Source organism: Sminthopsis crassicaudata, chromosome 3 (assembly GCF_048593235.1).
Source record: "Sminthopsis crassicaudata isolate SCR6 chromosome 3, ASM4859323v1, whole genome shotgun sequence".
Taxonomy (NCBI): domain Eukaryota; kingdom Metazoa; phylum Chordata; class Mammalia; order Dasyuromorphia; family Dasyuridae; genus Sminthopsis; species Sminthopsis crassicaudata.
In genome coordinates this window covers 585,452,996-585,480,170 of record NC_133619.1, presented here as the reverse complement: position 1 = coordinate 585,480,170, position 27,175 = coordinate 585,452,996, and the positions used below count along the sequence as shown (strand labels likewise).

The 27,175-nt window shown below is 36.3% G+C and overlaps 1 protein-coding gene and 1 pseudogene across 1 annotated transcript in view; one reads left to right on the top strand and one right to left on the bottom strand.

Annotated features, from left to right (window-relative positions):
• LOC141563666 (interferon-induced very large GTPase 1-like) overlaps window positions 1-13,285 on the bottom strand; it is a 45,640-nt gene extending 32,355 nt beyond the window's left edge. Inside the window, exon 1 of the mRNA XM_074305055.1 lies at window positions 13,209-13,285. The gene's annotated coding sequence lies outside the window, so the exon portion shown is untranslated. The remainder of the gene's footprint in view (window positions 1-13,208) is intronic.
• On the top strand, window positions 6,161-25,523 carry LOC141562517 (ATP-dependent RNA helicase DHX8 pseudogene; annotated as a pseudogene).
• Window positions 25,524-27,175: the final 1,652 nt, after the last annotated feature.

The window sequence follows — 27,175 nt, the reverse complement described above, 5'->3', positions numbered from 1 at the left end:
GAGCTCACAAACCCCAGCATAACAGGTGGGAATTGGCCAGGCGCACCCAGCATAGTGGGAAAGCCTGCAGCACCATTGGCCCCAGCACAGTCAGTGAGAAGCCATTGTTTCTCTGCAAAAGAAGCTTGAGACAATCACCCCTGTGCCCTAGGAACAGAGCTCTTCTTAAAATGAACAAAAAAACAAAAAAAGCTCAAATTTGGATATAGTTCATAAGATGGTGGAGAGCACTTCACACCTCTCAGATTCACTAACAGGCAGAATAGGAAAATGACAATAGCTAGAATTGATGTGAAAATAAATTGGCCCATGATTGTACTATTGGTAGAATTCTAAAGTGGTCTAACCACAGAGGAGAACAATTGGAAACTGTGCCAATATGTTTATAAAAGTGTACATACCATTGTTGGTGGAATTGTGAATACATTCAGCCATTCTGGAAAGCAATTTGGAACTATGCTCAAAAAGTTATCCAACTGTGCATACCCTTTGACTCAGCAGTGTTGCTATTGGGCTTATATCCCAAAGAGATCTTAAAGAAGGGAAAGGGACCTGTATGTGCAAGAATGTTTGTGGCAGCCCTCTTTGTGGTGGCAGTAACTGGAAACTGAGTGGATGCCCATCAATTGGAGAATGGCTGAATAAATTGTGGCATATGAATATTATGGAATATTATTGTTCTTTAAGAAATGACTAACAGGATGATTTCAGAAAGGCCTGGACAGACTTACATGATCTGATGCTGAGTGAAATGAGCAGGACCAGGAGATCATTATATACTTCAACAACAATACTATATGATGATCAATTCTGATGGACGAGGCCAACTTCAACAATGAGATGAACCAAATCAGTTCCAATTGAGCAGTAATGAGCTGTACCAGCTACACCCAGCGAAAGAACTCTGGGAGATGACAATGAACCACTACATGGAATTCCCAATCCCTCTGTTTTTGTCCGCCTAGATTTTTTATTTTCTTCACAGGCTAATTGTACACTATTTCAAAGTCCAATTCTTTTTGTACAGCAAAACAGCTGTTTGGACATGTATACATATATTGTATTTAATTTATACTTTAACATATTTAGCAAGTATTGGTCAACCTGCCATCTGGGGGGAGGGGACAGGAAAGGAGGGGAAAAATTAGAACAAAAGATTTGGCAATTGTCAATGTTGTAAAATTGCCCATGCATATATCTGGTAAATAAAAACTATTAAAATAAGAAAAAAAGAAATAATAATTTCAACAAAGTAATAGAATATAAACTCACATAAATCATTAGAATTCTTATATGTTACCATAGGTTCCTGAAGGAAGAGATTATTAGAGAGGGCAGTGAGGTGGCATCAAGGTGGTGCAATGGATAAAGCACCAGCCTTGAATTCAGGAGGACCAGAGTTCAAATCTGGTCTCAGACACTTAATACTTTCTAGCTGTGTGACCCTGGGCAAGTCACTTAACCCCAGCCTCAGGGGGGAAAAAAGAGAGAGAGAGAGAGAGAGAGAGAGAGAGAGAGAGAGAGAGAGAGAGAGAGAAAGAGAGAGAGAGAGAGAAAGAGAGAGAGAGAGAGAAAGAGAGAGAGAGAGAGAGAGAGAGAGAGAGAGAGAAAGAGAGAGAGAGAGAGAGATTATTAGAGATAATCCTTTTAAAATAACTCTAGTTATTTTATACTAAATATATCAAAGCAGACCCAGTTTATATATGAACAAATACAAAAAATCATTGTACACAAATAAAATCAGATTTAAATAAATGGTCAGACAGGGCTAATATAATAAAAATGACAATTTTATCAAAAAAAAAAAAAGTGTATATACCCCAACAATACAACTACTACTGGGTCTGTATTCCAAAGAGATTAAAGGAAAAGGAAAAGAATCTATAAGTACAAACAGATTTGTAGCAGTTCTTTTTGTAAAGTCAAAAAATTAATACTATGTTTATCAATTGGGGTGTGTCTGAACAAGTTGTAGTAGATGACTGTGATGGATTACTATTGCTATTAAAATGACAAACAGTAACCCTGTAGTTGACAAGTATAAAGTCAAAGTTGGGTTTAAGAATTCATTATTTGTTTGAAAAAATAAGAAAACTGGAAAGCAGTATGGCAGAAATTGGGCACAGATCAATATCTTCCACCATTTCCCAAGATAAAGTAAAAAATGGATACATGATCTAGATATAAAAAGAGATATTACAAGAAAATTTGAAGAACATGAAATTTATTACTTAAAAAACTTATGGATAATTGAATAAGGAGTAAACAAGAGCTAGAGAACACAATGGTATAAAATGGGCAATTTCAATTACTTTAATTAAAAAGATTTTATACAAATAAAACAAATGTTCCCAAAATCACTTTCCTGGATGAAGGGGAGAAAAGCAAAGCTCTGAAGAGCCATCCATAGAAAGACTTCAAAGATGAGGATCCAGATGAGAGGGAGAGAAGAAAAATGAAGAGAATTCACTAAAACTCTACTTTGGGGGCAGCTAGATATTCCAGGGACCCTCCGATGCATATGCCTGCCTAAAACTCAAAAAACCTCTGACTGAGGTTCCTGAGTTACCTGATCTCCCCACACCTTCTGATCTCACTTACTACCTGATTAATTTGACTCCATCAAAACTCCTTTCTCTCTCTTTTTTGTTTTTCTGCCTTTTGCTTATATGCTCATCTTCCTCTTTTTTTTTCCCTTTCTTTTCTGCATTTCTTTTAATCTCTGCTAATTGTATGTGTGCATGTTTTTGTCTCCCTCTCCTCCTTCTTCCCAATACTTCCACCCTGCTCTCAACTTTTTTTTTTTTTTTTTTTTTTTTTTTTTTGTGTGTGTGGGTGTGTCGGTCTCTTACTGTTTACTAATCTTTCATGCCAGGGTCACAACTTACATGTTTCTATATTTTTATCTCTTCTTCTCACTTTTTCCCTCAAGCATGGATGGATTCTTCATCGTTGTTTTTGCCTGCATAGCATATAACACAGTGCCTGACACATAGCAAGTAATTAATGATTGATTAACTGTGCCACCTTTTGTCTCTTTGTGTTTCTTAATCTCTTACTCTAAATCTTTAAACCACTATTAATGAAATCCCTTCTCTTCTCTGACATTTAGTTTCCCCAGTTTTACTATGAACAGATTAGCCTAGATTGTTTCTAACATCACTTCTATGAGTCTTACCTCCTGTGGCTCACTTAGTCTCAATTTCTACTCTTGCTTTCTCTCATAAGCCCCTCTGTCTTTGGTGATACTGGCTGCAATTAGCCTCCCACATGACTGAAGCTTCATCTGACTGCAGTCTGAAACTCCATCACAACACTGGGGAAAGTCTCATAAAGCAGGACACCCAGAAGAACAGAAAATGAAAGCATTTTCAAAAAAACAGAAATGATTATTAAAAGAAGTTTACAGGAAAAGGAAAAACAAGGAGGAAAATGAAACTTGCCCTACCACCATTCAAAGTAGGCCACAGTGGTCATTAGCTAGACTTTGGAACATTATTTTTTTTTAATTAAAAAACAGATAATCTAGATTTAGAACCAAGGGCATACACCTGTAATAATAATGATGTTCTTATTTTTTCCAGACCTATAAATCAATTATTGTAGAGAACTCTATCTAACAATAAAGAACTACCTCTCATCTATAACTTTTCTTCATGCAAATTTGCCCTGGCATATTGAAAAGTTAAGGAACTACCTAAGATAATACAGTTTGTTGCTAAGACCAGACCTGAACTCTGACCTTCTAGACTCTTTAGCTGGCTCCTTTTATGACATTTCAATAATTCCAATATGTTTAATGATTGTCTCCAAGGAGAAAACTACTAGATTTATGTTTCCAGCTTTTGTTTCTCTCCTGAGCTCCAACTCCACATCATGAATTGCCTACTAATTATTTAGAATTAATTTGATGTTCCATGCACATTTCAGACTCAGCATTTTAAGAACTGCCCACATTATTCCAAACCCACCACCTACCAATCTTCTCACTTCACTTTTTTTTTATGTTGATGCTGCCAATTACCCAAGTTCACAACCTCAGTTTCATTCTCAGTTGCATAGTCATTCATCCCAGATGCCTACTCATTTACCAGATCTAGTGGCTTCTTGCTTCCCAATATCTCATATAAGTACCCTTCTCTCCTCCTCCCCTCAACATTGCACATCTACTGCCCTACTTCTTCACTCATTGTCTGGATTACTAGAGGATTACTAAGGATACATCCTTAGTGGTCTCATAGATTCATCTTTCCCCATTCCGATCTTTTATCTGTACAGCTACCAAAATGATTATTGTGCAGTCCAAGACTGACCATACCACTCCCGGATTCAATTTTCTATTCATTTAAAGTTTCTAGATTCAAATATTCATTCTTTGACTACTATTTTGACTACTTTGATTACTAAATAGGGCCTGAGGGCTTTCTTTTTGAAGACACAAAAAAGGCTAGAATAAGACATGGGGTTCACAACTCATTGTCATTTTTAACTCCTCACTGACCTTTGTCTCATATACCCACACAGTTGCCAGATCAAGGGTCATTTTTCTTTTTATGCTGGCTTACAAAGTTTCCATTGAAAACTGTTCTCAACACATAAAATGACACTTGGTACAGATAGTGTCTTTGGACTTTTCTGTAAAAGGCTGAAACTCTTGAGTCAATGCACTGAGGTCGGAACAATCGAGCACTTAGGGCTAATTACCAGTTGGACAATACTCTATAAGAATATGCTTGGGAAATGGCCCTTCCTACTATCCTGTGCTGGCCCAATCATTTGGTGTATACAGAGAATTGTGGGAGGGACTAGGGGATGGAGTGAGACTAGGCAGAGTCACTTCTGGGTGGAAGATGAGGCAGTAAGATCACAGAGATCCTTCATCCATCCCCTTGACTTCTATCACTAAAGACCAAGGACTTTTGCTTATCCTGACTGATTGATTCTAAGGTATCCAAAGTGCTAATGTGGTCATCACACTTTTCAATATCTGATTTTTATCCTAGAGATAAAGTCTATATCAAAATTTTTCAGGCAGGAACATGTTTAGAAGAATTGCACATATTAAACCTCTATTGTATTACTTGCTGTCTAAGGGATAGAAGAAGTGAGGAAGGAGGGAGAAAAATAAGGAACACAAGTTTTTTCAAGGTGAATGTTGAAGACTATTTTTGTATGTTTTTTTGAAAAATTAAAAGTTTTTATAAAATTTTTTAAAAAAAGGAATTTCCAGGCAGAACCAAGATGCTGTAAAATAGGTCATTAGCTCAGCTCTACTCAGCTCTCCTGGAATCAACATTAAATCAAGCCTCTGGATGGATTTTACAGTGACAGAACTCACAAACATTCAGAGTGTAATAATATTTTATCTTATGTATTTATTTGTTTGTTTGTTTGTTTGTTTAAGATATTGTGGGAAAGACTTGCGAAAGTGTTTTGCAAGTGAGCCAGAGGGAATGTGGCTTAGCATGGACAGACCAGGAACATAGTATCAAGCATGAAACTCTTAGCCAAAATACAGAAGTGTTGGATACTCTATTCTGGTTCATAAGGCTAGCAGACCAGCAGACCAGGTGTGAGACCTCCAATACAACTACAGAAAACAAATAGTGATCCCCCAAATCCTAGCATAATCCCACATAGTGAGAAAGCCTACAGCACTATCAGCCCCAACAGTTAGTGGGAGGCCCTTGTTCCCCTACAAATAAAGCTTGGGACAATCTCCCCTGTATTCCAAAAGCAGAGCTCAACTTTTTTCAAATGAACAAACAAGCAAAAAGAAATATGACTTTAAAAAGCTATTGTGGAAAGAAGAAAATCAGAACACAAACCCAGAAGAGAACAGAAAAGGCAAAATGCCTTCAGATAAAGCATCAAAGGAGGAGATGAACTGGTCTCCAGCTCAAAAGGCTCTCTTGGAAGAGTTCAAAAAGTATCTAAAAGAAAAATAGATGGAAAATGGGTAAAAGAAATGAGAGCTATGCAGGAGAATTATGAAAGTTTAGGGGGGAAATCCAACAGTTTGGAAAAGGGGCCCTAGAGGCACAGAGTAATGAGAATGTGAATTCTAGAATTAATATGATTTTGCAGGAAGATAAAGTTTTTGGGTGGCTTGATGAACTCCAAAGGAATGCAGTCACATGGGAAATGTGGAAAATGGACAATGACAGATTGGAATGCACAGAGAAAAGACGGGGATCAAGATGTTGACATATTTGAGATCATAATATATGAAGAAAATGAAGGTATTCATAGTTGTGTGATAGAGCTGGGGACTTCTAAATATTTTCAAACGTTAGAATATCTGTCTTGTGAGAGGAGGATGATATGTTCTGTTTTGTCCAAAAGGTAAGAACTACAAATAGGCAGTCCATTGGAATTGCTAAGAACCTAAATTAGGCTTGTTGTAAAGAAATTTGTTGGCAATTCAGATTGATTGAAAAGGAAATAGGCTTCCTCAAAATGATACTGAGAGTCCCTGACTAGAGATTTCGGAGTGAAGGCTAGATGATTTTGCTAGGGAAGCACTTCTCTTGCCATAATGTCAAAGTGGTAATGAGAAAGGGAAAACATTTTCACTAACATGTATTCCTACTTGCTCTATGAAATTACACTATAGAAATGTTAGTTTTAGCAATAAGAGAAGAAAAAGAAATTGAACAATTTAGAGGAGGTAATGAGGAAACAAAAATATCACTCTTCGCAGGTTATATGATGATATACATAAAGAATCCTAGAGAATCAACTAAAAAAAAACTACTAAAAACAATTAACAACTTGAGCAAAATTGCTGAATATAAAATAAACCCATATAAATCAATGACATTTCTATGTTACTGTAGATAATATGAAGCCAGGACAAAGCCAGGAACTATATGAATACAATCACATAACACTTTTCACACAAAGTGAATATCAATTAATATAATAAAAATGACAATTCCATCTAAATATTTCTATTTATTCAGTACCATACCAAACTGCCAAGAAATTATGTTAAAGAGATAGGAAAAAATCAAGAAAAATGATGGGCAAATGAGCAAATAACAACAAAAATCTCATTATATATAGCTACTATGGTAACAAGGACACTTAAGACACAAACTCAGTAGGAGAAAATGACATAAAAATATCTACATAAAAAGACTTAAAGGAAAAATAAAGATTGATCACAAGTGTAACAAGAATTTCTAGAAGAGACAAAGAGATAACAAAAACAAAAGTTATTTTGAAAATCTAATAAGTCCACAAGAAAAAAAATGAGAAAAGAAATTAGAGCAACGCCAAAAAAATTGAGAAATGATAATTAACATGTTGATTTTTAAAAGGCATCAAAAAAATCTGAAAAAAAATGTATTCTTAAAAAGAAAGATTAGCCAGATGGGAAAAGAGGAATAAAAGTTCCCTGAAAAAAAAATTCCTTAAAAACTAGAATTGAACAAGTGGAGCCTAATGATTCTTTGGGACATCAAGAAATAATAAAACAAAGGCCAATTAAACAAAAAAAAAAAAAAAAGAAAGAAAAAAAAAGAAAAGAAGAAGAAGAAAATGTGAAGTATTTTATCAAATAAATAAGGTAGAAAAGAGATTGAGGGGAGATAATTAATGAACCAAAAGCCATTATCAAAGAAGGAGTATGGACAAGGAATTTCAATAAATTATATAAGAAAAAGTGCAAGAATATTCTAAGAACTGGAGGGTGAAACACAAATTGAAGGAATCACCTCATGACCACCTGAAAAATATTTCAGAACAAAAACTTCCCAGTAATAGCATAACCAACTTGTAGAACCAGGGACAAGTTAAAATAATATAGGCATCCAGAAAAAAAAAAAAAAGCATTCAAATAGTGTGGAGCCATAGAGATGTTTACAAAAGCTTTAACTTAAAAAAAGAAGAAAATTTTGAAATATGATATTCTAGAAAGCAAAGGAACTAGAATTATAATCAAGAACTCTACCCAACAAAATTTAGTATGATCCTTCTAGAGAAAAAGTCAATATTTAATGAAATAGAGGAATTCAAACATTTAAGTGAAAAGTTTTATAGAAAATTTCACTTTCAAAAACAAGACTCAAGAGAAGCCTGAAAAGGTAAGCATAAGTGGGAAGTTATAAGCAACTTCATAAAGTTAAAATGTTTTCATTCCCAAATGAGAAGATGATACTTGAGAACTTCATCATTATGAGGGCAGTTAGATGTACTCTACATAGAAAGAGGGCATAGGTGTGAGTTGATTGTATAATCTCAAGAAACAATAGAAAGGTGAGAAATGAAAATATACTGGAAGAAAATAGAAATAAGAAGCAGAATAAAGAAATTTTTCTTATATAAAAGAGGTATGCAAGGAAGAGTTTTTACTGTTGAGAGGAAAAAATGGTGAAAGTGGGCAATGTTTGAACTTTACTCTCATTTGAATTGGTTCAAAGAGAGAATGATATGTATAGACATAGATATACACACAGACACAGTTACATACATACATGTACGTGTGCATATATCCACATATGTGTGCATACATACACAAATATATATGTATATATTCAGTTGGGTATAGGAATCTAATTGACTGAACAGGAAAATAAAAGGAAATGCATCTAAGACAGGGTGAAAAGAGGCAATAAAAGATCAGGTTAGGAGAAGTAGAGGTAAGAATTAGAATAAATATGAATGGAGTGTGTCAATGGGTGCAAGAATGAGACATACAGAGCTAAAGAGAGACAAGCAGAGACAAAGAGACAGTGTGTGTGAAGTGGGGACCTAAATTCTTAAAGGAAAAGTGTAATTAGTTATTACAGGAAAGAGAAAGTAAAACAATGCTTTATACCCTTTAAGAACTGGATAAAATAAACAATAAAGAAGTTAAAGAGATGAATTTTGGAAAAGTTAGAGATTGTAGGCCTCTGAAAAAAAATTTAAATGGGAACGTTTATAAGGTATTATAAAGCAATAGGCCTATTTCTCAACTAACATGCCATCTTCACAAAAAATAATTATTTATTATATTGTTACTATATAATAACATTATATTATATTACAGCAAAAAAAGAAACAAATGCAAAAAGTAGGAATATCTATTGCATTTTTGGACCATAATACAATTAAATTAATATTCATAAATTACCATGAAAGCATAAATGAAAAATTTATTCATTTATTCATTCATTCTAATTTACCTCCAAAGAAAGAACTGATAAATTCTTTATTCATTTTAATTCTGTGGAAACAACCAATAATTTCAACAAATATGAAAACTATGAGACCAAATTTATGAGATGCATCCAAAAGAGTACTTGGGGGGGGGGAAATATATATATATATATATGTGCATATATACAAAGGTGTATATATATATATACACATGCACATATACATGTATGTATATAGGTTATAGACTTATCATTGCTTATATCAACAAAAAAGAGGAATAACAGATCACTGAATTAGGCATTCAGTTCTTAAAAAAAAAAAACAACTAAAAAAAGAATGAAATAAAAATCCACAATTAAATACTAAAAACAAAATAGAAATGAAAGAAATAATAAATGAAAGTTAAAGTAAAAAACATTCAAATAATAAATGAAACTGGAAGCTATTTTGTGGGGAAAATAAGGGGAAATAGAGCAACACTTAGTTAATTTGTATTTTTGAAAAAGAGAAGAAAAATTATCAGTATCAAAAATGAAAAAAGTAAATATACTACCAATGAGATAAAATTAAAGCAATAATTAACAGCTATTTTTCTAGTTACATGCCAATAAAATTAACAAACTAATTGAAGTAGGTGTTAATAAAACTTTAAATTGCCCAGATTAACAGAAGAAAAAATAGAATAGTTACATAACCTAGAAAAAGAAATAGAACAAATGAGTTTCCTAGGGAAACAAATCTCAAGGAACAGAAGGATCTTCAATGAATCTGAAGAACAATTAGTTCCAATACCATATAATATATGTGGAAAAAATAAGTAAATTTTCCTAATATTGAAATGGTACTTCTTTGCTAATATAAGTTTGATCTGATCATATTTCATGATCTTTTTGTTATACAGTTAAAATCTCCTTTCTAGTTTTTTTAAATTGCATTCATATCATTAGATGAATTGTTCTATAGTCTTCTTTCCTTTTTATTGCTCCTCCTACCTTAGGTATGAAAACCACATTTCTGTTATGGTAAGAACCAAGATGAAGTGGAGGGGGCCAGAAGATACATGGACATTTTATGTCTCATTCTTCTCTGATTTAGCAAAGAAAGGGTAAAGTAAATGCACATAAAGTTTGTTGTACAAATACATAAAAATTAAATAAGAAAACAGTTAAAAGAGAGGAAGAAAGGAGGGAAGATTAGTATCAGGGATAGGAGAATAAGGGAAATGAATAAGGGATCTCGAAGAAATGAGTTTTAGAGGACTAGGTACTCAGAGAAAAATATATCCCTACATACAAGCACACTTTGCCCTTCAGAACTTAAACAAACAGGATGTCAGTTTCTTTTTACTTTCATTTCCCAGAATACTTCTGTTTTTCAAAATTATCCCATTGTTTTCCCCCTCATAACTCAGAAAACAGGATGTCAAATTCTTTTTACTTTCATTTTCCAGAATACTTCTGTTTCTCAGAATTATTCCATTTAGCAATTACTTAGAAGCCTTATCTTCAACATCACGCAAAAGAGACTTCTGAGGAAATAAAAGAACTTAATGGTTTTAATTCATTGGGTTGAGAAAAGTTCCTGCTTCGTGGTCTTTCTGATTTTATTCTTCAGAGATATGTATGTGTACAGACATACAGGGACAAGTCTGAAATATTTTCATATTTCACAGACAGTCCATTCTAAAACCCTCCCATTTTGACTGGGAAAATCTTGTTGAAGTAGACTACAACTACTTTTCTGGACATAAGCATGTTCTAGCTGACCACATATAGACTTTTTTACTGAGGGAAAAATAGGAAACTCTATACAAGTAGAAAATGGCTCACTTGCAGTATAATTTCATAGAGTAAGATGGAGTACATGTTAGTGAAAGAATGTTTTCCCTTTCTCCTTGTAACTTGGACAGTGACGGTACTCAAGAAGACTGAGTACTTCCCTAGCAAAATCATCTACCTTTCACTCTGAAATCTCTAGTCGAGGATGCCCACTACCCTTCAAAGAAACCTATTCCCTTTTCTATCAATCTGAATTTTCAACAAGGCTCTATTTACAACAAGCCTAATTTGAGTTCTTAGCAACTCCCATGAACTGCCTACCCCTAGTTCTTGTCTCTTGGACAAAACAGAACATATTTCATCCTTCTCCCAAGGATAGGCATTCTAACTATTGAGGATGGGAAGGAGACCCCACTATTTTGGAGTCATAGACTGGTGTCCCAAGGTGTCTCAAAAGAATTTGCAAGCTTGAACCCATTCCATGTCAAGAGGCAAAATTTATTGTAATTGTAACACCACTACATGCATACTGGAAATGATTAATCTTAAATGGGTTTCATCTCCTTTAGCAAAAAACTCTGAGCCTTTTAAGGCTCTTACTCAATTAGTAAAGGTGACAAATAAAAACCAAAAAGCAGTTTTAAGTCCTTGCCAGTCCTTCCCTAAGTATGTATCCCTCTTCCTTGAATTGCAATTTGGTTATTTTCTAATTTGAGCAAATCATTACTCTTTTGTGAGCCAGGAAAAGGGTTAAAATGCCAGTTTTTACTGACAGGGTCCTCAGAAGTCTGACTCTAGATAACTAGAGTTTTTAAAGTAATGGCAAATTGCTTTTCCATTTTCCTAAAGTTCCAAAACTCTTCTATTAACATTATCAGTGCAAATAGATCCCTTTAGTGGGCTTTCCTTTAAAATTGCTCTTACTGGAGGCAGCTAGGTGGTACAGTGTAAAGAGCACCAGCCCTGAATTCAGGAGGACCCGAGTTCAAATTTCATCTCAGACACTTAACACTTCCTAGCTATGTGACCCTGGGCAAGTCACTTAACCCCAGCCTCAAAAAAAAAAAAAAAATTGCTCTTACTATCACATCTCAAACAAATTTCCACATTACTTTATACACACATAGGAATCATTTATTTATTGGTTACAAAAAAACCATAAAGTTATTAAATATGAAGCAATTATATCCAATAAAGCAGTTAACATTCATATAAGCATGTTTTATGCTAAGCACTTCTTTACCACAACACCTATTATTTCTCTTGACAAATCAGAAAATTGGCCAAAGATAAAATAATTTGCCATAAATTACATAGCTAATACATATTCATAATTGAGACAGAGAATGATGATATTACCAAATGCAGAGGCCAACTGGTTTTCTGGGTGCTACTAGGGGTACTCGAAGTCTTCCCAGGAATTTCCTAGATAGAACCTGCTGAAATCTAGAGTGACTGACGCCAGGATATCCCTTTGGTGGTAGTTTCAGGTGCTAGGGCTCAGGGAATGTTGACCATGGAGCCTGATCTCCACCCTCCCAAAATTGGGTTGAGGGGGTATTTGGGCAAGGTTGCACGGGATCGCCATGACTTTGCTTCCCCTTTTTTCTGCAGATGAGGCAGAATTTTAATTTCCCTACAGTTCTGAAATGAAGAGTGAGCAATTGGGCTGTATTGATCTTGCTAGCAATCCCCACAACTGAGATGTTTCAGGAATTTTTCTTGCAATTTTAAAATGATTAATTGACAAATTTTCTAATCATTGCTTTCAAAATTTTGAGATTTTGCTAAGATGCTATTTTAATTTTAATTAGCTCACTTTTTTGTATAATCCCCAGCATGGCCAGAGCTGAAGTCCATAGAAAAAAGTTAGGCTTTAAATTTTCCTGGCATTCTAACTACAGCATAGAGGGTATTTTCTTGCTGGTTGCATTTTAAATCTTTCCAAGTAACAAATCTAACTCACAGAACAAATATGGCACAGATATGTATACAGAAATGAAGACACAGACAAAATTACATGAAAGAATGCCGAAAGTCATAAAATTTTGCCAAAAGCTATCCTATAGTACTTCAATATTCTCTGACATCCCAGAGAAGGTGAAAGGGTGGCAAAGTTTCCCTAGTCACTTTACCAAAAATTGCAAGAATTTCCCAGTCTGGGCATTCCCAGTCAAGGAAAACTTGCTGAGTGTGGAGCCCATGACAACCAGACAAGTCTTCTCCCAGTGACTTGGGGTGTCCCACTATAGGAATGTGAGAGAAAAAAAATGGGAAACTTACCTTGACAAAGAGGGAATCAAGTGAGGGGAGGCCAAATTCTCCCTGTACTGGACCACCAAATATTGACATTGGGAAAGGGGACCTCAATAGTTTGGGGTCATAGAGCAGTGTTGTGAGGCGTCTCAAAAGAATTGCAGGCTTGAACCCATTCCAAGTCAAGGAGCAAAGTTTATTGTAATTGTAATGCCATTACAAAAGCAGGCTGAATTTCTAAAAGAAATTAGCAGAGAAACAGAAGCAAGGAGACACATTTATCCAGCTTTTTAATCATAGATATGCTAATTCTATGGCTCATAAGTAAGAAGGAGTAGGCTGCAGAATTTGTTTCTTGCTGACAAGATTATCAGTCAGCAATGAATTGAGGAGTTCTCTAGAATCAGACAGATTGTCAGCATTCCTAGGTTGAGTGTGTTGGGTGGGGCAAAACCAGAGGACTTTGGAATAAATAGATTGCCAGAACAGAAGCACCCCCTCCCCAAGGTCAGAGGATTCCAAAACCACTGCTATATTTCCCTAAATACTATACCATATCATAACCCTTTTAAATATTAAGACAATCTCTCAGACTTGTGGAGGTGGAAGGAATTTGTGACCAAAGAAGAACTAGAGATCATTATTGATCACAAATTAGAAAATTTTGATTACATCAAATTAAAAGGCTTTTGTACAAACAAAACTAACGCAAACAAGATTAGAAGGGAAGTAACAAACTGGGAAAACATTTTTATAGTTAAAAGTTCTGATAAAGGCCTCATTTCCAAAATATATAGAGAACTGACCCTAATTTATAAGAAATCAAGCCATTCTCCAATTGATAAATGGTCAAAGGACATGAATAGACAATTTTCAGATGATGAAATTAAAACTATTTCCACTCATATGAAAGAGTGTTCCAAATCATTATTGATCAGAGAAATGCATATTAAGACAACTCTGAGATACCACTACCTGTCAGATTGGCTAAGATGACAGGAAAAAATAATGATGGATGTTGGAGGGGATGTGGGAAAACTGGGACACTAATGCATGGTTGGTGGAGTTGTGAACGAATCCAACCATTCTGGAGAGCAATCTGGAACTATGCCCAAAAAGTCATCAAATTGTGCATACCCTTTGATCCAGCATTGCCGCTATTGGGCTTATATCCCAAAGAAATACTAAAGAAGGGAAAGGGACCTGTATGTGCCAAAATGTTTGTGGCAGCCCTTTTTGCTAGAAATTGGAAAATGAATGGATGCCCATCAATTGGAGAATGGTTGGGTAAATTGTAGTATATGAATGTTATGGAATATTATTGTTCTGTAAGAAATGACCAGTAGGAACAGCTAGGTGGCACAGTGGATAGAGCACTAGCCTTGAATTCAGGAGAATCCAAATTCAAATGTGATCTCAGACACTTAACACTTCCTAGCTGTGTGACCCTGGGCAAGTCACTTAACCCCAGCCTGGGGGGGGGGGGGGGAAGAACTTAATTAAAAAAAAAAAAAAGAAAAGAAAAAAGAAATGACCAGCAGAATGAATACAGAGAGGTTTGGAGAGACTTACATGAACTGATGCTGAGTGAAATGAGCAGAACCAGGAGATCATTATACACTTCAAGAACAATACTATATGAGGATGTATTCTGATGGAAGTGGATATTTTCAACAAAGAGAAGATCTAATTCAGTTCCAATTGATCAATGATGGACAGAATCAGCTACATCCAGAGAAGGAACACTAGGAAACGAGTGTAAACTATTTTCATTTTTGTTTTTCTTTCCAGGTTATTTTTACCTTCTGAATCCAATTCTTCCTATGCAACAAGAAATTCGGTTCTGCACACATATATTGTATCTAAGATATACTATAACATATTTAACATGTATGGGACTCCCTGCCATCTAGGGGAGGGGGTGGAGGGAAGGAGGGGAAAATTCAGAACAGAAATGAGTGCAAGGGATAATGTTGTAAAAAATTACCCATGCATATGTACTTTCAAAAAAAAAAGTTATAATTATAAAATTAATTTTTTAAAAAAGGGAAAAAAAAGAACATTCTAAAAAAAAAAAAGAAAGAAAATATTAAGATGTTCCCTGCTCTATCCTAAGACTGTAAATCCCTTCATTTCCTTCAAGAAGTCTTCCTTTGTTATGATATTATGTAATATTGATATGGGTTAAAGATTCCTTTCTAATTCCCAGCCCCCACTAGATCTGAACTAACTTGGGCTGTCCCAGCCCTCACTCTGATGATCTGCTCAGGTTTCCCCAACCCCCTTCCTCCTTATCTAAAAAACGAATTGAATTCTACTCAAATGCTACCCTGGCCAAATCCAGCCAGGAGTCAACATGGAACTCTACCTACAGGCCCTTTCACCAAAAGCACCCCATTATAAAAGAGGGAAACTGGAATCCACTCTTTGCAGGAGCCCCAAACATGGCACCCTTACGCCGGACATGTTTGGGTTTCTGTCTGCCCATCACCCACCTGGCCGTAGCATCTTTCTACCTTTACCCTTACTTCCAAACCCCAAATAAATCTTTTATTAAGCTAGGTTTTCGGGTCTGTAAATTTCTGGGACTCTTGCACCACTACTAGACCTCATTTAACTCTTGTATTCTTACTATATCATATATATATATATATATATATATATATATATATATATATATATATATATATATATACATACATATATATATATATATACATACATATATGTATGTATATATACATACATATATATGTATATATACATACATATATGTATGTATATATATATATGTATGTATATATATATATATATATATATATATATATACACACACACACACACACACACACACACTATAAGTATTGTATACTTAACTGTATCCTTGTGCCGAATCCAAAGGGGTTGCAGGGGAGCTCTATTTGACTCCCTATACCCTGAACCTGCCACTAAACCTCAATTAACCCTAATTTCATCTAGGTACCACTTACCTAACTCTCATCAATATGATTGTGTAGTCTCCTGATTTTAGGAGGGCTTCTGTTCTAACAATGTCAGTAATCCTTCTTCTGGCTTTTGAGTCTGTCTCAGTGACTTCCCATACTCCCAGTCTAAGAACAACAATCTCTCTGACTTTGAATAGACCAATCCTCCATTCATTGATGACTGTCAGATACCTTCTGGCCTCAGGATAGTCCCATGGACCAAACTCCTGAGACAATAGTGATAATCTGTTGGTCAGAAAGAACCAAATTCCAGAGACCACTCCTCTTTCCTACATATGAGCCATATAATTAGTATATCAATTACAGAAAGCTGGTTAAATATATCTCCTTGGCTCCGTTTCTCTGCTAATTTCTTTTGGAAATTCAACCCACTTTGTTATGGTGTTACAATTTCATTGAATTTTGCCCCTTAGCTAAGAAGATGGGTCAAGCCTGAAAATTCTTTTGAGACACCTCAGAACACTGGTCTATGACCCCAAAATTTTGGGGTCCCCTTCCCAATCTCAACAATCTCAAGATGTATCAACTTCTTGATTCCCTTTTCTATGTGCAATCCAATATGTCATTGTCTATTTCCCACATTTCCCATTTGGCTACATTCCTTTAGATTTTGTTATGCCTGCTATAAATTTCATTTTCCTGCAAGATCACATCAACCTTGAAATTCACACCTCCTCATTACTCCCTACCTATAGGTCCCTTCCTCCCACTGACTGAAAAGAGTAGGGATATAGAATGTAAAGCTCCTGTCAGAACCTCCATTTAAGGAAGGTACTTAGGCCAGCCATTAATTCACATTTCCTGCCTGGCTATACTCTTCTGGCCTTCATCATTCCTTTATCAGAAGGTACCCCACCCTCACTTTTTTTCAGTTTCCTTGTATTTCCTGTCTTCATCCATATGTTTCTAAATTCTTTGACAAAAGTGGTTGTAAACTTTGGTTGATTTAAACCATTATTGGTGAAGTTTGGTAAGGAAACATAGTTGGAAATATTATTATTATAGATTACTAATCTACATGATTATTAGAAAGAAGCTCTGATAGAGATGAAGAAGTTATATTAATACCTCTATGTGCTCTAGTTATTTTGGAGGAAGTAAGATTATTATACAATTGATTACCTTGCCAAAATCAAAGGTATTATAGGGGCTTTGGTCCTAAGTAATACTAAAAAGAAAAAAATGGTAGAGACATACTAACAGCTAACAAGGTCTTTCAAGTCTTGGCATACTGTATTCTCCAAGAGTTATTGACTTTAAAAACAATGTAGTCACTCTTTAGGAAGGTGAAATTTACTGGTCCAGGGCTGGTCCAGTTTACCAGCCTTCTAATGGAGTTTCCAAGATACACTGAACTAATGTTACAACTGCAAAGTTCCCTGTTAAGAATGAGACAAAGTCAGACCTTGATTGTAAGATGGTTCTATTTTCTGTGACAGGGACATTGCCCATACATTAGGATCCCCTTATTGTATGATGACACACTCAAAATACCATGAAATTCAATATCTTTAAGATGATACAAAGCCTGTTCTACCTCACCAAGTAGTTTAGTAACAGCATTAAGTCCTTTCCCATTCCTCTGGGAGTAGTAGGTTGGGGAGAAAAGGGTAACAAGCAAGGTAGTGGAAAGCAAAGCAAAATCATCAAGAAAAATATGAGAGGCAGGTTTCACATGGGAACAGTGTATCCAGAAATCCCCATCTTGATAGTCAGAGTAGTTAGTACTTGGAATGGACCTTCTTAAGTGGCGAAAGTTCTGCTGGTTCACAGAAAATTCTTAATATACACTTGATCTCCAAGATGAAAATCATGTATCAAAAAGTCCAAAGGTACAGTCTCTACTAGAGCTCCCATGTCATTATCTTCTTTCATGTAGAGTTCTCATATATAAGATGCAACACAAGTATCCCATGTCAATAACAATGAATATACCAGAGAGTAAGGTCTCATGTTTTTAGGAGGGTGGCCAAAAAGCATTTCAAAAGGAGAGAAATGTCATTCATTCCCTCAATGTCTGTAACAATGTTAGAACAAAGCAAAAGAAAGTACACCAGGCCACTTTTCAGAATACAATTTATCAGAGTCCTAAGTTCTCTCCTCATAATTTCAACCAGACTTGAACTTTGGTAGTGATAAAAATTACGAAACCTAGCAGAAACTTTGAGAAAATATTGTAGGAAACTTTGGAACACCAAGAACAAGAAATAAAAACATTGGTTTGTTCAGCAAGTTTCTAAGTAAATGGTCCCTACCAACTACCAAATATCCAGTACCCTATTTTTCCTCTTTGCAGCAACTAAATGTTCACAAAACACCTGCTCTCATAACAAAAGAAATAGAGCTACCTGATATCCCTTTCTTTATTTTCATCCAGTTTAGATTCTTATTGTATAAGGGTATAAGAGGGAACTTTAATTTTTATTTGTCCTGTTTTTGCCACCTACAACTTGAATATTTCTAGTACCTTCTCATTTTCCTTCATTATTCTTAATGCAGATCTATTTAAGAAGTATTAGAGTCAATACATGTGATAAACTAGATTTGGAATTGAAAATGAATTAGATGACAAATAAATGGAAAATAGTCAAACAAATTTATGAATTGGAAGATTATTACTATAGTGTAAAAAAATGATGGATAGAATGAATACAGAGAAGCATTAGAAAATCTACCTAATGGAAGAATAAAAGGTCGAGAATTGCAAGGGAACTAATGAAAAAAAACTCAGAGGAAGGTGGTCTAAGTGTACCTGATCTAAAGCTATATTATATAGCAGCAGTCACTAAAACCATTTGGTATTGGCTAAGAAATAGACCGGTAGATCAGTGGAACAGATTAGATACAAAGGACAAAAAAGGGTACATCTATAGCAATCTAATCTTTGACAAACCCAAAGATACCAACATTAGGGATAAAAATTCATTATTCGGAAAAAACTGTTGGGAAAACTGGAAATTAGTATGGCAGAAATTAGATATGGATCCACACTTAACACCATATACCAAGATAAGATCAAAATGGATCCATGATTTAGGCATAAAGAGGGAGATAATAAATAGATTAGAGGAACAGAGGATAATCTACCTCTCAGACTTGTGGAGGAGGAAGGAATTTATGACCAGAGGAGAACTAGAGATCATTATTGATCACAAAATAGAAGATTTTGATTACATCAAACTAAAAAGTTTCTGTACAAACAATACTAATGCAAACAAGATTAGAAGGGAAGTAACAAATTGGGAAAATATTTTTAAAAACAAAGGTTCTGACAAAGGTCTCATTTCCAAAATATATAGAGAACTGACCCTAATTTATAAGAAACCGAACCATTCTCCAATTGATAAATGGTCAAAGGATATGAACAGACAATTCTCAGAGGAAGAAATTGAAACTATATCCACTCACATGAAAGAGTGTTCCAAATCACTACTGATCAGAGAAATGCAAATTAAGACCACTCTGAGATACCACTACACACCTGTCAGATTGGCTAAGATGACAGGAACAAATAATGATGAATGTTGGAGGGGATGTGGGGAAACTGGGACACTAATACATTGCTGGTGGAGTTGCGAAAGAATCCAGCCATTCTGGAGAGCAATCTGGAATTATGCCCAAAAAGTTATCAAACTGTGCATACCCTTTGACCCAGCAGCGCTACTACTGGGATTATATCCCAAAGAAATACTAAAGAGCGGAAAGAGACATATATGTGCCAAAATGTTTGTGGCAGCTCTTTTTGTTGTAGCTAGAAACTGGAAGATGAATGGATGTCCATCGGTTGGAGAATGGTTGGGTAAATTGTGGTATATGAAGGTTATGGAATATTATTGCTCTGTAAGAAATGACCAGCAGGAGGAATACAGAGAGGCCTGGAGAGACTTAAATCAACTGATGCTGAGTGAAATGAGCAGAACCAGAAGATCAATGTACACTTCAACAACAATACTGTATGAGGATGTATTCTGATGGAAGTGGAAATCTTCAACATAAAGAAGATCCAACTCACTTCCAGTTGATCAATGATGGACAGAGGTAGCTACACCCAGAGAAGAAACACTGGGAAGTGAATGTAAATTGTTAGCACTAATATCTGTCTGCCCAGGTTGCATGTACCTTCGGATTCTAATGTTTATTGTGCAACAAGAAAATGATATTCACACACATGTATTGTACCTAGACTATATTGTAACACATGTAAAATGTATGGGATTGCCTGTCATCGGGGGGAGGGAATAGAGGGAGGGGGGGTAATTTGGAAAAATGAATACAAGGGATAATATTATAAAATATATATATATAATAAAAAAATTAAAAAAAAAAAGAAAATCTACCTAAACTGATATAAAGTGACATAAGCAGAGCCTAGAAAACAAACTCCACAAGGACCCAAACAGATAGCCTTTATATAGTGCCTACTATGTGCTAGAAACCATACTAAGTACTTACTAACATTATTTCATTTATAATCATCACAACCCTATGACATAAGTACTAATAAGATCTTCATTTTGCATATGAAGAAACAGGCAAACAGAGGTTAGTGACTTGTCCAAGATCATACAGCTAGTAAAAGACTGCAGTTAGATTTGAACTTGGGTCTTCCTGACTCCAGTCCCAATGCTCTATTCACTTTGTAACTTCATGTAGTACATCAGTGTTTACAGAAAGAATAAGCACAAAGAGAAAACAAGTAATTTACAAAAGTAGCAAGGCTTAATGGAAAACATTTTAGAAGATATCCCAATACGATCTATTTCCAGAAGTGAGACCTTCACAATTGTTGTACACTGCATGTATTTTAGCTTTTTCAAACTTTTGATTATTCATGCTGAGTTTTTTTCTCTGTTGTATATTCAAAAGTATTCTTTATTATAGTGAATGCCTCTTGGGAGATATTATTCTCCTTGTTTATCACTATCTCCTCCTTGATGCTCTCCTTTCTCTAGAATTTTAAGACAGTACTCTGTCCTTATTTTTGTCCTATGTCTATGACTATCCCTTTGTCCCCTTTGTCAGATCCTCATCCAGATTACAACTTCTCTTTATTGGTATCCCTTGGGGTTCTTTCCTGAGTCCTCTTCTCTTATTCTTCTATATTGTTTTATTTGGTGATCTTATCAGTCTCCAATCTTTATGCCAATGATTCCCAAATCTACTATTCCTGCCCCATTCTCTCTGTTTACTCTAATTTCACTTCTCTAACTACCTTTCTGATTTCTCAAACTGAATGTTGATTAGAAATTGGAAAATAGTGTGGAAGACACCAGACATTGACAACTCTATACCAAGATAAGATTGAAGCGGGTTCATGATTTAGACATAAAGAGTGATTCTATAAGTAAATTAGAAGAAGAAAGGATCATCCTACTCTTAGATCTGTGGGAAAAAATGAAAATTTTTGATTATATTAAATTTTAAAGCTTTTGTACCAAAAAAAAAAAAAAACAAAACAATACAGATAAGATTAGAAGAGAAGTAGTAAACTGGGGGAAAGAATTTTACATCCAAAGGTTCTGATAAAGGTCTCACATTTCTAAAATTATAGAAAATTGGCTCCTTTTTCATAAGAATATAAGCCATTCTCCAAGTGATAAATGGTCAAAGGATATGAATAGATAATTGTCAGATGAAAAAAGTAAAACAATTTTAAGACATGAAAAAATGCTCTAAATTGTTAGTAATCAGAGAAATGCAAATTAAGGCCACTCTGAGGTACTATTACACACCTCTTACATTGACTGACAAGAAAAAATAATGATGAATATTATAAGGGATGTGGGAAAACTGGGACACTAATACATTGTTAGTGGAATTGTGAACTGATCCAATCATTCTGGAGAGCAATTTGGAACTATGCCCAAAGAGCTATCAAACTCTGCATACCCTTAGATATAGCAGTATCTGTCCTGGGTCCTGTCCTCTCCCAAAGAGATCATAAAAAAGGAAAAAGTGCAAAAATATTTGTAGCAATCCTTATTTGGAGTGGCAAGGAAACTGAATTAATGCCCATCAGTTGAAGAATGACTAAATGAGTTTTGGTATATGAATGTTATGGAATACTGTTAGAATTATAAGGTGAAAACTCAGGTTGTCTGGGCAATTCTCTAGCTCAGAATTCACACCTTTGGTTTGGGCCTTTAAGGGGAGTTTACACCTTTGGACTTCTGAAGAGGAGTTTGCACATTTAGAGGAGTTTACACCTTTAAAAGGAGCAAGTTCATTGGCTGTGAGAGTTCTCACAGGCCCCTTTGAGTTCTCACAGGCTCATTCTCTGAGAGGATAAAAGAGGCAACATTGGGCCTGGAGAAGGGTCTAAACTGGGATTGAGTTTAGATGGCAGTCTAGAAGGAGAGTCTGGATTGCGGAAGGACAAGAGCTGGAGGAAATTCAGAGCCAGGACTCAGGAAGAGGATTTGAGATTCTACCTTCACTCTGGCTGGAGGCTCCAGAAGCTTCCCAAGAAACCTGCTCACAGAGGAAAAGATTTTACAGAAAAGAGATCTCTTCCATGAGAAGGATTAATAACTGAGAGACGACAGAACTTTACATTTTGGCGCCCAACGTGGAGCACGAACCCATGACACTGAGATTAAGAGTCTCATGCTCTACCGACTAAGAATCTCATGCTCTACCGACTGAGCTAGCTGGGCTTTAGGATTAGGGCTGGCTGTGGCTCTCAATAGCCAAGCTGGGACCCACTGAAGAGCTCGCCAAACTTGAGTACCTGTCCCTGGTCTCCAAAGTATGCACCAAGCTGGACAACCACCTTGGGACCAACAACAAGGACTTAGCTGAATTTGTGATAAGTCTTGCAGAAAAAAAATACAACCTTTGACACTTTTAAAGCTTCTCTTACCAAAAATGGTGCTGAATTCACAGACTCTCTCATTAGTAACTTGTTACGCCTCATACAGACCATGCAGCCCCCAGCAAAGCCTTCTGCTAACAAAGATCCAGTTATTAAACCCAAGACAGAAAAAGAGAAGCTCAAGGACCTCTTCTCAGCACTTTGCCGACCAGACAATCAATCCTGCAATTAGGACCGTGCTTGATGAAAATGATGTGAAAGTAGCCATGGAATCCTCAAAGAGTTAGATGCTTTAAAGCCTAGTGCTACAGCACAGAAGCAGAGAGGCTCTGAGCATCATGATAGAGCAAAGAAGAAAAAAAAGGAGTCATAGTCGAAGTCAAGATAGAGACCACAAGCAGAGACACCAGTCCCAATCAAGATCACGTTCTAGGACTCAAGACAGGAATAAAGGGAAATCTAGATATCGATCAAGGAGCAGAAGTCAGAGTCTTGTTAAAGACCATAAGGACCATGATAAATATGGGGAAAAGAGCAATGACAGATGGTGAGACAAACATGTGGACCAGCCTCCTCCTGAAGAGCTTTCTATTGGGGATATTTACAATGGCAAAGTTGCCAGTATCATGCAATTTGGGTGTTTTGTATAACTGGAAGGACTAAGGAAACTGTGGGAAGGTTTAGTTCACATCTCTGAGCTTTGTCGGGAGGGCCGAGTGGCCAATGTCGCTGATGTGGTGAGAAAAGGCCAGAGGGTTAAGGTGAAAGTCCTGTCCTTCACTCGGACCAAAACCAGCCTGAGCATGAAGGATGTGGATCAGGACACTGGAGAAGATCTGAACCTAAACCGATGGAGGAACCTTGTTAGGGAAACCAATGAGGAGACTTCTATGAGGAACCCTGATAGACCTACTCACCTCTCCCTTGTCAGTGCTCCAGAAGTGGAAGATGACACTCTTGAAAGGAAACGCCTCACCCGAATATCAGATCCTGAGAAGTGGGAGATCAAATAGATGATAGCGGCCAATGTACTTTCTAAAGAAGAGTTTCCAGACTTTGATGAAGAGACAGGAATCCTTCCTAAAGTGGATGATGAGGAAGATGAAGATCTGGAGATTGAATTGGTTGAGGAAGAATCTCCATTCCTGAGAGGACATACCAAACAAAGGATGGACATGAGCCCTATTAAAATTGTTAAGAATCCTGATGGCTCCCTATCCCAAGCAGCAATGATGTAGAGCGCTTTGGTGAAAGAAAGGAGAGAACTCAAATAGGCCCAACGTGAAGCAGAGATGGACTCCATTCCTATGGGACTCAACAAACACTGGGTGGATCCTCTGCCTGATGTGGATGGAAGGCAGATTGCTGCCAACATGCGGGGCATTGGAATGATGCCTAATGACATCCCAGAATGGAAGAAGCATGCTTTTGGGGGCAATAAAGCATCTTATGGTAAAAAGACCCAATTGTCAATCATTGAACAGAGGGAGAATCTTCCCATCTTCAAGCTTAAAGAGCAACTTGTTTAGGCTGTTCATGACAATTAGATCCTGATTGTTATTGGAGAGACAGGTTCTGGGAAGGCAACACAGATCACACAGTATCTTGCTGAGGCTGGTTACACCTTCAGGGGGAAAATTGGATGTACACAACCTTGAAGAGTTGCAGCGATGTCAGTGGCCAAAAGAGTGTCTGAAGAATTTGGATGTTGCTTGGGACAAGAGGTGGGTTACACTATTCATTTTGAAGATTGCACCAGTCCAGAAACAGTCATCAAGTACATGACAGATGGGATGTTGCTCCAGGAATGCTTGATTGACCCTGATCTTACTCAATATGCAATCATCATATTGGATGAGGCTCATGAGAGAACAATTCACACAGACATGCTCTTTGGATTGTTGAAAAAGTGCAGAAACAGCAAGACATGAAGCTGATTGTTACTTCTGCAACATTAGATGCTGTAAAATTTTCCCAGTATTTCTATGAAGCTCCCATTTTCAGGCCGAACATATCATGTGGAAATTCTCTACACTAAAGAACCTGAGACAGATTACTTGGATGCCAATTTGATCACAGTCATGCAGATACATTTAACTGAACCACCAGGTGACATTTTGGTGTTTCTGACTGGTCAGGAAGAGATTGATACAGCCTGTGAGATTTTGTATGAACGCATTAAGTCCCTGGGATCTGATGTACCTGAATTAATCATCCTGCCTGTGTATTCTGCTCTACCTAGTGAGATGCAAACCCGGATCTTTGACCCGGCTCCTCCTGGTAGCAGGAAGGTTGTAATTGCTACCAACATTGCTGAGACATCTCTGACTATTGATGGGATATAATATGTGGTGGACCCCGGGTTTGTAAAGCAGAAAGTGTACAACTCCAAAACTGGAATCGATCAGCTGGTGGGTGACTCCCATCTCTTAGGCACAGACAAAGCAGAGAGCAGGGAGAGTGGGGAGAACGGGGAGAACAGGACCTTTACATGCAGATACATACATAAATGCACATATATAATGTATGTAATTTTAATGTTTGCACAGAAATTCTATATGTTATCTTATTTGAGTTTTAACAACGACCCTGGGATTAAGAGTCCCATGCTCTAGAGGGACAGACACCCTACCTCCACTGAAATCCTTTGGTGACCAGGAGATTAGACAGAAGGAAACAAATGGAGAAGGAAACAGATAGGTGGCAACAAGCACCTGGAGAGAGACAGAAAAAAGAGAAAAACCTCAAAACAAAAAAGATCTAAGAAACATCTGACACTGAAAGAGCATGACTGAAAAGAAGACTGTTAAAGAACTTTAAAACTTGCATGAATTATTGGATTTCTGGCACATGATAATTATTTCATCATGTTATTTGTTACATCACTTCTAGCATGTGTTATGTTACTATATGTTTATGTAATTTATGTAATTATGTGTAATACCTCCCATATTGATGGATTTATGTTTCAAGGCCATGACCACCCTATGTTCTAAATCAAAAGAAAGGGGGAGATGTTAGGATTACAAGGTGATAACTCAGGTTGTCTGGGCAATTCTCTATCTCAGAATTCACATCTTTGGTTTGGGCCTTTAAGGGGAGTTTACACCTTTGGACTTCTGAAGAGGAGTTTGCACATTTAGAGGAGTTTACATATTTAGAGGAGTTTACACCTTTAAAAGGAGCAAGTTTATTGGCTGTGAGAGTTCTCACAGGCCCCTTTGAGTTCTCACAGGCCCATTCTCTAGGAGGATAAAAGAGGCAACATTGGGCCTGGAGAAGGGTCTAGACTGGGATTGAGTTTAGATGGCAGTTTAGATTGTGGAAGGACAAGAGCTGGAGGAAATTCAGAGCCAGGACTCAGGAAGAGGATTTAAGATTCTACCTTCACTCTGGCTGGAGGCTCCAGAAGCTTCCCAAGAAACCTGCTCACAGAGGAAAACATTTTACAGAAAAGAGATCTCCTCCCTGAGAAGCAATAATAACTGAGAGATGACAGAACTTTACAGAATACTATTATTCTATAAGAAATGATCAGCAGGATGATTTCAGAGAGGCCTGGAGAGACATACATGAACTGATGCTAAGTGAAGTGAGTAGAACTAAGAGAACAGCAACAATAAGATTATATGATCAATTGTGATGGACATAGCTCTTTTCAACAGCGAAATGATCAGGCCAGTTCCAATAGACTTGTGATGAAAAGAGCCATCTGCACTCAAAAAGAGAACTATAGGGACTAAGTATAGATCATAACATAGTATTTTCACTTTTTTGCTATTGTTTGTTTGCATTTTGTTTTTTCTTACTCGTTTTTTCTTTTTGATCTGAATTTGCTATGCAGAATAACTGTGGAAATATATATATAAAAGAATTGTACATGTTTAACATATATTGGTTTAGTTGCTGTCTAGGGGAGGGGATGAGGGAAAGGGAGGATGAAAAAATGGAACACAAGGTTTTTGCAAGGGTGAATGTTGAAAACTATGCATCTTTTGAAAATAAAAAGTTTTTTAAAAAAAAAAATGTCATCCCAACAACAGTTAACTACAAATAAAATAAAATAAAACTAAAGAGCTAATGGTGAAGATTAAAAAAAAAAAGATTTCTTTATTTTGTTGGAAGAAAATTAGATGTGTGTGCCAGAGCTGTCTCTAGATTCTAGAAGGAGACTC